Raw genomic sequence first — 9300 nt, 5'->3', positions numbered from 1 at the left:
AAATTTGGTGGAAATAAAATACCCAAATATTTAATGCCCTGTTTGGGCCACTGGAAGGCGCCCAGCTGGAAAGCCACTACTGGACAGTATGCTGTCAAAGCCAAAGCTTCGGATTTAGACCAATTGACTTTGTATCCTGAGAACTTGGAGAAGGAATTAATAATTCTGTGGAGGCAAGGCATAGATCTAGAAGGGTCAGAGACAAATAATAAAATATCATCTGCATAAAGCAAAAGCTTATGCGCCACACCTCCCGCAATCACCCTTGAAAAATCCTCCTCCTTTCTTATCGCAACTGCTAATGGTTCCAGGGCAAGACAGAACAATAATGGAGAAAGTGGGCAACCCTGCCAGGTGCCCCTATTCAAAGTAAAATAATCTGAAATTAATCCATTTGTTTGTACTGCTGCTACAGGGTGTCTATAAAGTAACTTAATCCAACCAATAAATGTACTCCCAAACCCATAGATTTCCAAAATTTTAAAAAGATAATCCCATTCAACCATATCAAACACCTTTTCGGCGTCGAGTGAGATGGCAGCGACTGGAGTCTGATCATTCACCACTGACCACATGATATTGATGAAACGCCTAATATTATCAGAAGAGCTACAGCCCCCAATAAACCCCACCTGATCTATATGTATAAGAGATTTCATAACTTTACTTAATCGGTTAGCCAGAATTTTTGACAACATTTTTTACATCTAGCTGGATCAGGGAAATTGGACGGTAACTTTTACACTCACTTGAATCTTTGTCCTTTTTAAGAATCAGACTGATCTGGGCTTGTGTCATGGTTAGGGGAAGCTTTCCATTTTTTAATGCTTCTGTATAAACTTCTAGCAAAAGTGGAGCCAATTCTGTTGCACAAGATCTAAAAAATTCAGTGGCAAATCCATCTGGCCCTGGAGCTTTGCCTGTAGGCAGGGACTTAATTATCTCATCAAGCTCCTCCAAGGCTATCTCAGAATCAAGAGAGTTTTTTTGCTTGGTCGTCAGTTTAGGGAGTTCTAATGGATCCACAAATTTTCCAATATCCTCATCAGTAGATGAAGACGTGGAACTATAGAGATCAAAATAGAACTCCCTAAAAGCATTATTAATATCACTGGCTGAGGTAAATATTTCACCGGCAGAAGATTTTACTGAGGGAATGGTGAAAAAAGACTCTCTCTGTTTTATATATCTAGCTAAAAGCTTCCCTGCTTTGTCCCCCGACTCAAAGTATGACTGCCTTTCCCTGAATAACCAAAACTCCACTTTCCACGACAAAATAGCATTATATCTATATTTCAATCGGGTCAATTCTCTGAGGTCATCAGACGGCAGACTACATTTCAGCTCTGCCTCTGCACTTTTAATATTTCCTTCCAATTCCACAAGTTCTTGTGCTTTGGATTTTTTGAGGAATGAGGCATACTGTATGATCCGACCCCTAAGAACCGCCTTAAGTGCCTCCCAAGCCACGCCCACAGAGGATACTGAGGACCAGTTGGTCTCCATATAAACATTGATTTCAGCCTTTAACATTTGTTGGAAATCAGGATTTTGCAAAAGGGATACATTAAAGCGGCAACTATATGATTTTCTTTCCTCCATATGTGGCAACATCTCTAAACTCACCAGGGCATGATCTGATACTAAGATGTTTCCAATTGAGCAATCCACAACAGATGAAATGAGGGACTTAGATATATATCTAAAAAATCTATTCTAGAATTCTACACTAATTCATGCGTTCATGACCTCAAGATTAGATTATTGTCAGAATCAGAAGAAGAATCAGAATCAGCTTTATTGCCAAGTATGCTTACACATACAAGGAATTTGTTTTGGTGACAGGAGCTTCCAGTGTACAACAATACAAAAACAATACAAAAACAGAAGCAAGACATAGATAATAATAAAAAATAAAAAATAATTATACACATACGTGCATACACACACACACAGACTCACACATACATACATACACACATACACATACGTAGTGCAAATCTAATACAAATCTGTTCTGTACAGTGCAAATACAATCTGTAATGTACATTGCAAATGTTTTTATTTTATTTATTTATTTATTTTTTCAGAGGAATGAAATGGCAGAAGAGGTTGGATGTGTTGGATAAATATAAAAAAGACTAAACTGTGTATTTAACATAGTTATTGCTCAATGGGGCAATTTAACTGTTCATGAGATGGATAGCCTGAGTTATTGACATTATAAACCAGACAGTTATTGAAGTGCAGAGGACAGACTCAATGACTGCTGAGTAGAACTGTATCAGCAGCACCTGTGGCAGCTTGAACTTCCTCAGCTGGCGAAGGAAGTACAACCTCTGCTGGGCCTTTTTCACAATGGAGTCAATGTGTGTCTCCCACTTCAGGTCCTGTGAGATGGTAGTGCCCAGGAACCTGAATGACTCCACTGCTGCCACAGTGCTGTTTAGAATGGTGAGGGGGGTCAGTGTTGGGGTGTTCCCCCTAAAGTCCACAATCATCTCCACCGTTTTGAATGTGTTCAGCTCAAGGTTGTTTTGACTGCACCAGACAGCCAGCTGTTCAACCTCCCTTCTGTATGCAGACTCATCGTCATCTCGGATGAGACCGATGACAGTGGTGTCGTCTGCAAATTTCAGGAGCTTGACAGAGGGGTCCTTGGCAATGCAGTCATTGGTGTAGAGGGAGAAGAGTAGTGGGGAGAGCAAACATCCCTGGGGGGCACCAGTGCTGATTGTACAGGTGCTGGAAGTGAGTTTCCCCTGTCTCATAAGCTGCTGCCTGTCCGTCAGAAAGCTGGTAATCCACTGACAGATAGACATGGGAACAGAGAGTTGGTGTAATTTATTCTGGAGTATAGCTGGGATGATGGTGTTGAAAGCCGAACAGAAGTCCACAAAAAGGATCTTTGCATATGTCCCTGGTCTGTCCAGATGTTGCAGGATATGATGCAATCCCATGTTGACTGCATTATCCACAGATCTGTTTGCTCGATAAGCAAATTGAAGGGGATCTAGAAAGGGTCCAGTGATGTTCTTCAGGTGGGCCAACACCAGTCTCTCAAATGATTTCATGACCACAGATGTCAGGGCGACAGGTCTGTAGTCATTAATTCCTGTGATTTTTGGTTTCTTTGGGACAGGAATAATTATTGAGCATTTGAAGCAGCATGGGACTTCACACTGCTCCAGTGATCTATTGAAGATCTGTGTGAAGATGGGGGCCAGCTGGTTAGCACAGGATCGAAGACACGCTGGAGAGACGCCATCTGGGCCTGAAGCTTTCCTCATCTTTTGTTTCCGAAAGCCCGGCTCACATCATCTTCACAGATCTTAAGTGCAGGTTGAGTAACAGGAGGGGGGAGGAGGGGGGTTGCAGGAGGTGTTGGTGTTTGTGTGAAGTGAAGGTCAGAGTGGGTGTGGGGTGTGAGATTGGGCCTTTCAAATCTGCAGTAGAACACATTTGGGTCGTCAGCCAGTTGTTGGTCCACTGCAGGGTTGGGGGTAGAAGTCCTGTAATTTGTGAGTTGTTTCATGCCTCTCCACACTGATACAGGGTCATTAGCTGAAAACTTGTTTTTCAGCTTCTCAGAGTATCTTCTTTTAACCAACTAACAAGGACAATTGCATCTATGTGAACTTCTGCAGTTAATCCAGGATGAACTTCAAAGACATTAGTCATTAATCTTACAGTTCTTACAAAATCTTTGTTTTAAAGACTGACCCATAACACTTACTTAGTTTAATAATTTTAAACCATGACTTGCACTATACATAAGTAATATTGGCATTATTTTCATGATGTTAGCCAGAGGGGAACTGGCCCCCACAGTGAGCCTGGTTGCTCCCAAGGTTATTTTTCTCCATTAACCAACATCTTATGGAGTTTTGTGTTCCCTGCCACAGCTGCCTTCGGCTTGCTCACTGGGGTTATAAATACAATTATTATTTAATTACTTATTTTTAAACAATACACAATCATATTTTATCATACTACACAATGATGACTCTAAGACATTATAGATATTACAGTTTTATCTTCTGTTATAATGCCTGATCTTCTGTAAAGCTGCTTTGAAATGATGTGTGTTGTGAAAGGCACTATACAAATAAAAATGACTTGACTTGACTTAACTTAAATCTTATGGAGTGATGAAAAAAATTTATAGTCCCTACCAGATGGGTTTAAAAGTCTCCAAATATCTGTAAGACCAAGATTTTTACACATCCTGTGAAGCGTCAATGTTGCTCTAGGGGGCTTACACACTTTTGCTTCACTATGGTCAAGGACTAAATCCATCAAAAGATTAAAAACTCCTCCCAATATTATATCATGAGGGGTGCCAACGGCTTGCAACATCCCTTCAAGATCTATAACAAAGCCCTGATCATCACTGTTAGTTGTGTAAATATTAGCCAAAATCAACCTTTGCCCCTGAATTTCTGCTAAAACAATAATGACTCTTCCTAATTTATCTTTAATCTGTTTTGAGAGATTTGAATTGTAGATGTTTACTTATCAATGTAATGACTCCCCTGCTCTTACTTGTCCACCCCATATCTTCCCAAATTTTTCAGCTTCCTGCAGGGGAAGATGCGTTTTTTGAAGAAACACTATATCATATTTCTTACGTTTAAGAAAAGAAATAACCTTCCTTCTTTTTATGGGGTGGCCCAACCCATTTACATTCCACATGGAGAGAGACAATCCACTCATATTAACATCTGACATTTTGACATATGAGAACAAATAGATTGTGTGTCAAAAATAAAATTATAAAGACCACATTCCAACATTAGTGCAACAGTTAAACCCCGAACTTCCCCTCGAAACAAACAAACAAACAGAAAAAAGAAAAATATGCACATTAACCCCGCGCATGACAGCACCAACTGGCGTCCATCCCTCTAAACTCAAACAGTCTATGTATGCCTACAAGAGCCCCCGTGACAACTTTGCCATCAGATTGCTCAAGTCCAGTGTTTCTATAAAAATTTTGTGAGACAGAATTATATAACAGAAAATAATCTATAAAACAAACTCCAGCCAATAGGCAGAATAAACACAAAGAACATGTAGATTAATTCACAAAACTGTCCCGGAGGTGTATTCCTCCACAAAATAAGCTCAAGCCGCTAGCGGAACCAGCACATAAAAATAAATAAATAAAAAACAAATCTGTTCAGTTTCCTCGGACAGTCAAACGAATCTTCAGTGAGCCGGCTGTTCATGAGTGCAGCAGATGACCTAATTCTTCCAATGTCCTGCAAAAAATACTCCACAAAACAAACTCCAACCAATAGGAGGCATAAACACAAGGAACGTTCAGATTCATCCAGAACTGTCCCGAAGGAGTGTTATTCCACAAAACAAACTCCAGCCGCTAGGCGGAACACAAAAAGAAACAAAAAAGTTGCCTAGCTTCCTCAGACGGTCAAGTGAATTTTCAGTGAGTCAAGCTCACTTGGCTGCAACATGAGAAACACAACATGACTTCCTCAGTCCATTGATTTTATGAAAGAAATCACTTGTTGTGGGCATGTAAATATTTTGTGGCCATCCTTAGTATCTATTCTCAATTTGGCCGGGAACATCAGTGCAAAATCGACCTTCCATTGATGTAAGAGTTTCTTGCATTCCATCGATGCAAACGTTTTTTGAAGGAGTGCTATTCCACAAAACAAACTCCAGCCGCTAGGCAGAACCAACACAAAAAGAAACAAAAAGGCACCAAGCTTCCTCAGACAGTCAAGTGAATGTTCAGTGAGTCAGGCCCACTAGGCAGCAACATGAAAATCCCCAAATGGCTTACTCGCCCCATTGTCTCTATGAAGGACAGTGCTTGCTGTGGGCATGTAAATATTTTGCGGCCATCCTTAGTATCTATTCTCAATTTGGCCAGAAACATCAGTGCAAAAGCGACCTTCCGTTGATGTAAGAGTTTCTTGCATTCCTTGAATTGATCACGTTTCTCTCTTGTCTAATTCGCAAAGTCTGGGAACAAGAAAATGTTGTGGTTCTTCCAAGAGAGCTTTCCTTTACTCCTTGCCTCACGTAACACGAGATCTTTATCGGATGATCTCAGAAATTTGGCCAGAATTGATCGGGGCCTGTCTCCTTCTGCGGATCTCCGAGCTGCCACTCTGTTAGCTCGCTCGATTTCCAGCTTGTGGCCTGTTATGTTGAGCAGACTCGGGAAGAGCTCATCTAGGAATTTTACCATATCTCGGCCTTCCTCATGCTCAGGAATTCCAACAGTTCAGACATTGTTTTGCCGATTATAATTCTCAAGGTCTTCCAGCTTTTCCCAAACATGTTCCAAATCTACTTTGGTCGCTAGCGGGTTAGCAGCTAATTCCCTCTGCGATGACTCCAGATAATCGATCAGTTTCTCGACGTCCCCAATTCTTGTAACCAACTCAGAGAATTTAGTCTCCATCGCAGTGAATGATCGATGTATTACCGCAAGATCCTCCAAGTCTGCCATGACCTTCGTCAGCATTACCGACATGCTGGACAGTTAACGTTGAATCTCTCCCACCGCACCATCCAAACTGAGTCCATGGTCTGCGGCCCTGTCTGGAGTATCAGCTTGAGCACGTAAGTGTCTTTTAATATCGCCAGAGCCCGATGATTTCATGGAACAGTTATGTAGCAGGGTGTATCGAATCTCACTGGTTTAAGACACAAAAAGAATTAAAAACTAGCAAAGTATAGGGTCACGTGACACCATGTAAGAGGCAGACGTGTGAGCAACGAGCTCTGCGCAGTTTTTAAATATTTTCATGTTATAATCTGGTGAATTTTGATACACCCAGTTACACATTTGCTCTTTGATGCAAAACATGGCAATGAAGTCAAAATCCTCGGGCTCTGGAGACATTAAAAGACACTTACATGTTTAGGATGAAAGCCCCGACAGACCTACAGACCGGGGACTTGATTTGGATGGCGCAGTGGGAGAAGGAATCCAGCATCAGTTGTCCAACATGTCAGTGATGTTGACGAAGATTCTTGCTGACTTGGAGGATCTCGCTGTAATACATCGATCGATTACGGTGATGGAAACAAAATTTTCTGAGTTAGCTACAACAGTGACTGATGTTGAAAAAGGAATCAATTTTCTGGAGTCTTCGGAGAGGGAATTAATTGCTAATCCGCCCGTGACCAAAGTTGATCTGGAACGTATTCTTGAAAAGCTTGAAGATCTTGAGAATAGAAGCCGCAGGAATAATCTTCGAATTGTTGGAATTCCTGAGCATGAGGAGGGCAGAGATATGGTGAAATTCCTAGAGGAGCTTTTCCCAAGTCTGCTCGACATAACAGGCCACAAGCTCACAGAGTCCCAGCTCACAGATCTGCTGAGGGAGACAGGCCCCGATCGATCCTGGCCAGATTTCTGAGATCATCTGATAAAGATCTTGTGTTGCGCCAGGCGAGGAGCAAAGGGAAGCTTTCTTGGAAGAACCATAATATTTTCTTGTTCCCGGACTTTGCGAGTTCGACAAGAGAGAAACGCGATCGGTTCAAGGAATGTAAGAAACTCTTGCATCAGAAAAATTTCTCGTTTGCTGTGATGTTCCCGGCCAAACTGAGAATAGAAACGAAAAACGGTTGCGAAGTATTTACATGTCCAAATCAGGCAATGTCTTTTATAGAATCAATGTCTGAGTAAACCATTGGATGTTTCTCATGTGAGTGGGTCGACTAGCTGTACTTACTCTTGAGAAAGCTGGGCGTCATTTTGATTTCTTTTTTCTTTTTGTGTTGGCTCCGCCTAGCAGCCGGAGCTTGTATTGTGAATAACATTTCTCCTTAAAGAAATGTTGCATGGAAGTTCCCGGCCAGTTTGAGAGTGGACACTACGGATGACCGCAAAGTATCTACATGCTTACACAAAGGATGTCTTTTATGAAGTTGACGGATTATGTAAGTCATGGTATATACTTTTATGTGGCCTCCGAGTGAATTGACTCGACCATCCGGGGAACCGGGATGCCTGTTTTGTTTCTTTTTGTGTTGGCTCCGCCTAGCGGCTGGAGCTTGTTCTATTGAATAACACTCAGTTGGAATAGCTGTGGATTAATCTGTTCTTTCTTCATGCTTATTCCTCCTGCTGGCTGTAGTTTGTTTTGTTGAGTTTTTTTACGGGACATTGGAATGAATACGTCATCCACTGAACTCATAACAGCCGCCTCACTGAACATATCTGAAAGGTTTTATATCAGCTGGAATTTGTTTTGTGGAAGATCACACCTTTGAGACAATTCTGTGAATGAATCTACACATTCTTTGTGTTCATTCTTCCTATTTGCTGGATTTATTTTACAAAGTATTTTCTGTATGTAATTTTGCCTCACACATTTGTGAGGCAAAATTGAGCAAACCAATGGCAAAGTTGTCGTGGGGGCTCGTGGGCGTTCATGGACCTTTTGAGTTTAGAGGGATTGACACCGGTTGGCGCTTTCGTGCGCGGGGTTAATGCGCACGTTTTTCTTTTTTCTGTTTGTTTTGTTCGGGGGGAAGTTCGTGGTTTGATTGTTTCACTAATGGGGAATGTGGTCTGTATAATTTTGTTTTTGACACACAGTTTATTTTTTTTATCATATCAAAATGTCAAATGTTAATATGAGTGTACTATCTCTCTCCACATGGAATGTGAATGGGTTGGGAGACCCCATAAAAAGAAGAAAGGTTATTACTTTTCTTAAACATAAGAAATATGATATAGTGTTTCTTCAAGAAACACATCTTTCTCCACAGGAAGCTGAAAAATTTGGGAAGATATGGGGTGGACATGTTTTCTTTAGTGCTGGCTCAAGTAAGAGCAAGGGAGTCATTATATTGGTAAATAAACATTTACAATTCAAATGTCTCAAACAGACTAAAGATAAATTAGGAAGAGTCATTATTGTTTTAGCAGAAATTCAAGGACAAAGGTTGATTTTGGCTAATATTTATGCACCTAACGCTGATGATTAGGGCTTTTTTATAGATCTTGAAGGGATGTTGCAAACCGCTGGCACCCCTCATGATATAATATTGAGAGGAGACTTTAATCTTTTGATGGACTCAGTCCTTGATCACAGTGAAGCAAAAGTGTGTAAGTCCCCTAGAGCAACATTGACGCTTCACAGGATGTGTAAAAATCTTGGTCTTACAGATATTTGGAGACTTTTGAACCCATCTGGTAGGGACTATACATTTTTTTCATCTGTCCATAAGATTTATTCTAGAATAGATTTTTTTTTTTTTGAGATCCAAGTCCCTCATTTCATCTGTTGTTGATTGCTCAATTGG

This window comes from Myxocyprinus asiaticus, chromosome 12, assembly GCF_019703515.2.
Source record: "Myxocyprinus asiaticus isolate MX2 ecotype Aquarium Trade chromosome 12, UBuf_Myxa_2, whole genome shotgun sequence".
Lineage (NCBI taxonomy): Eukaryota > Metazoa > Chordata > Actinopteri > Cypriniformes > Catostomidae > Myxocyprinus > Myxocyprinus asiaticus.
The sequence above is the reverse complement of the archived record's forward strand: the minus strand, read 5'-3'. Positions refer to the sequence as shown.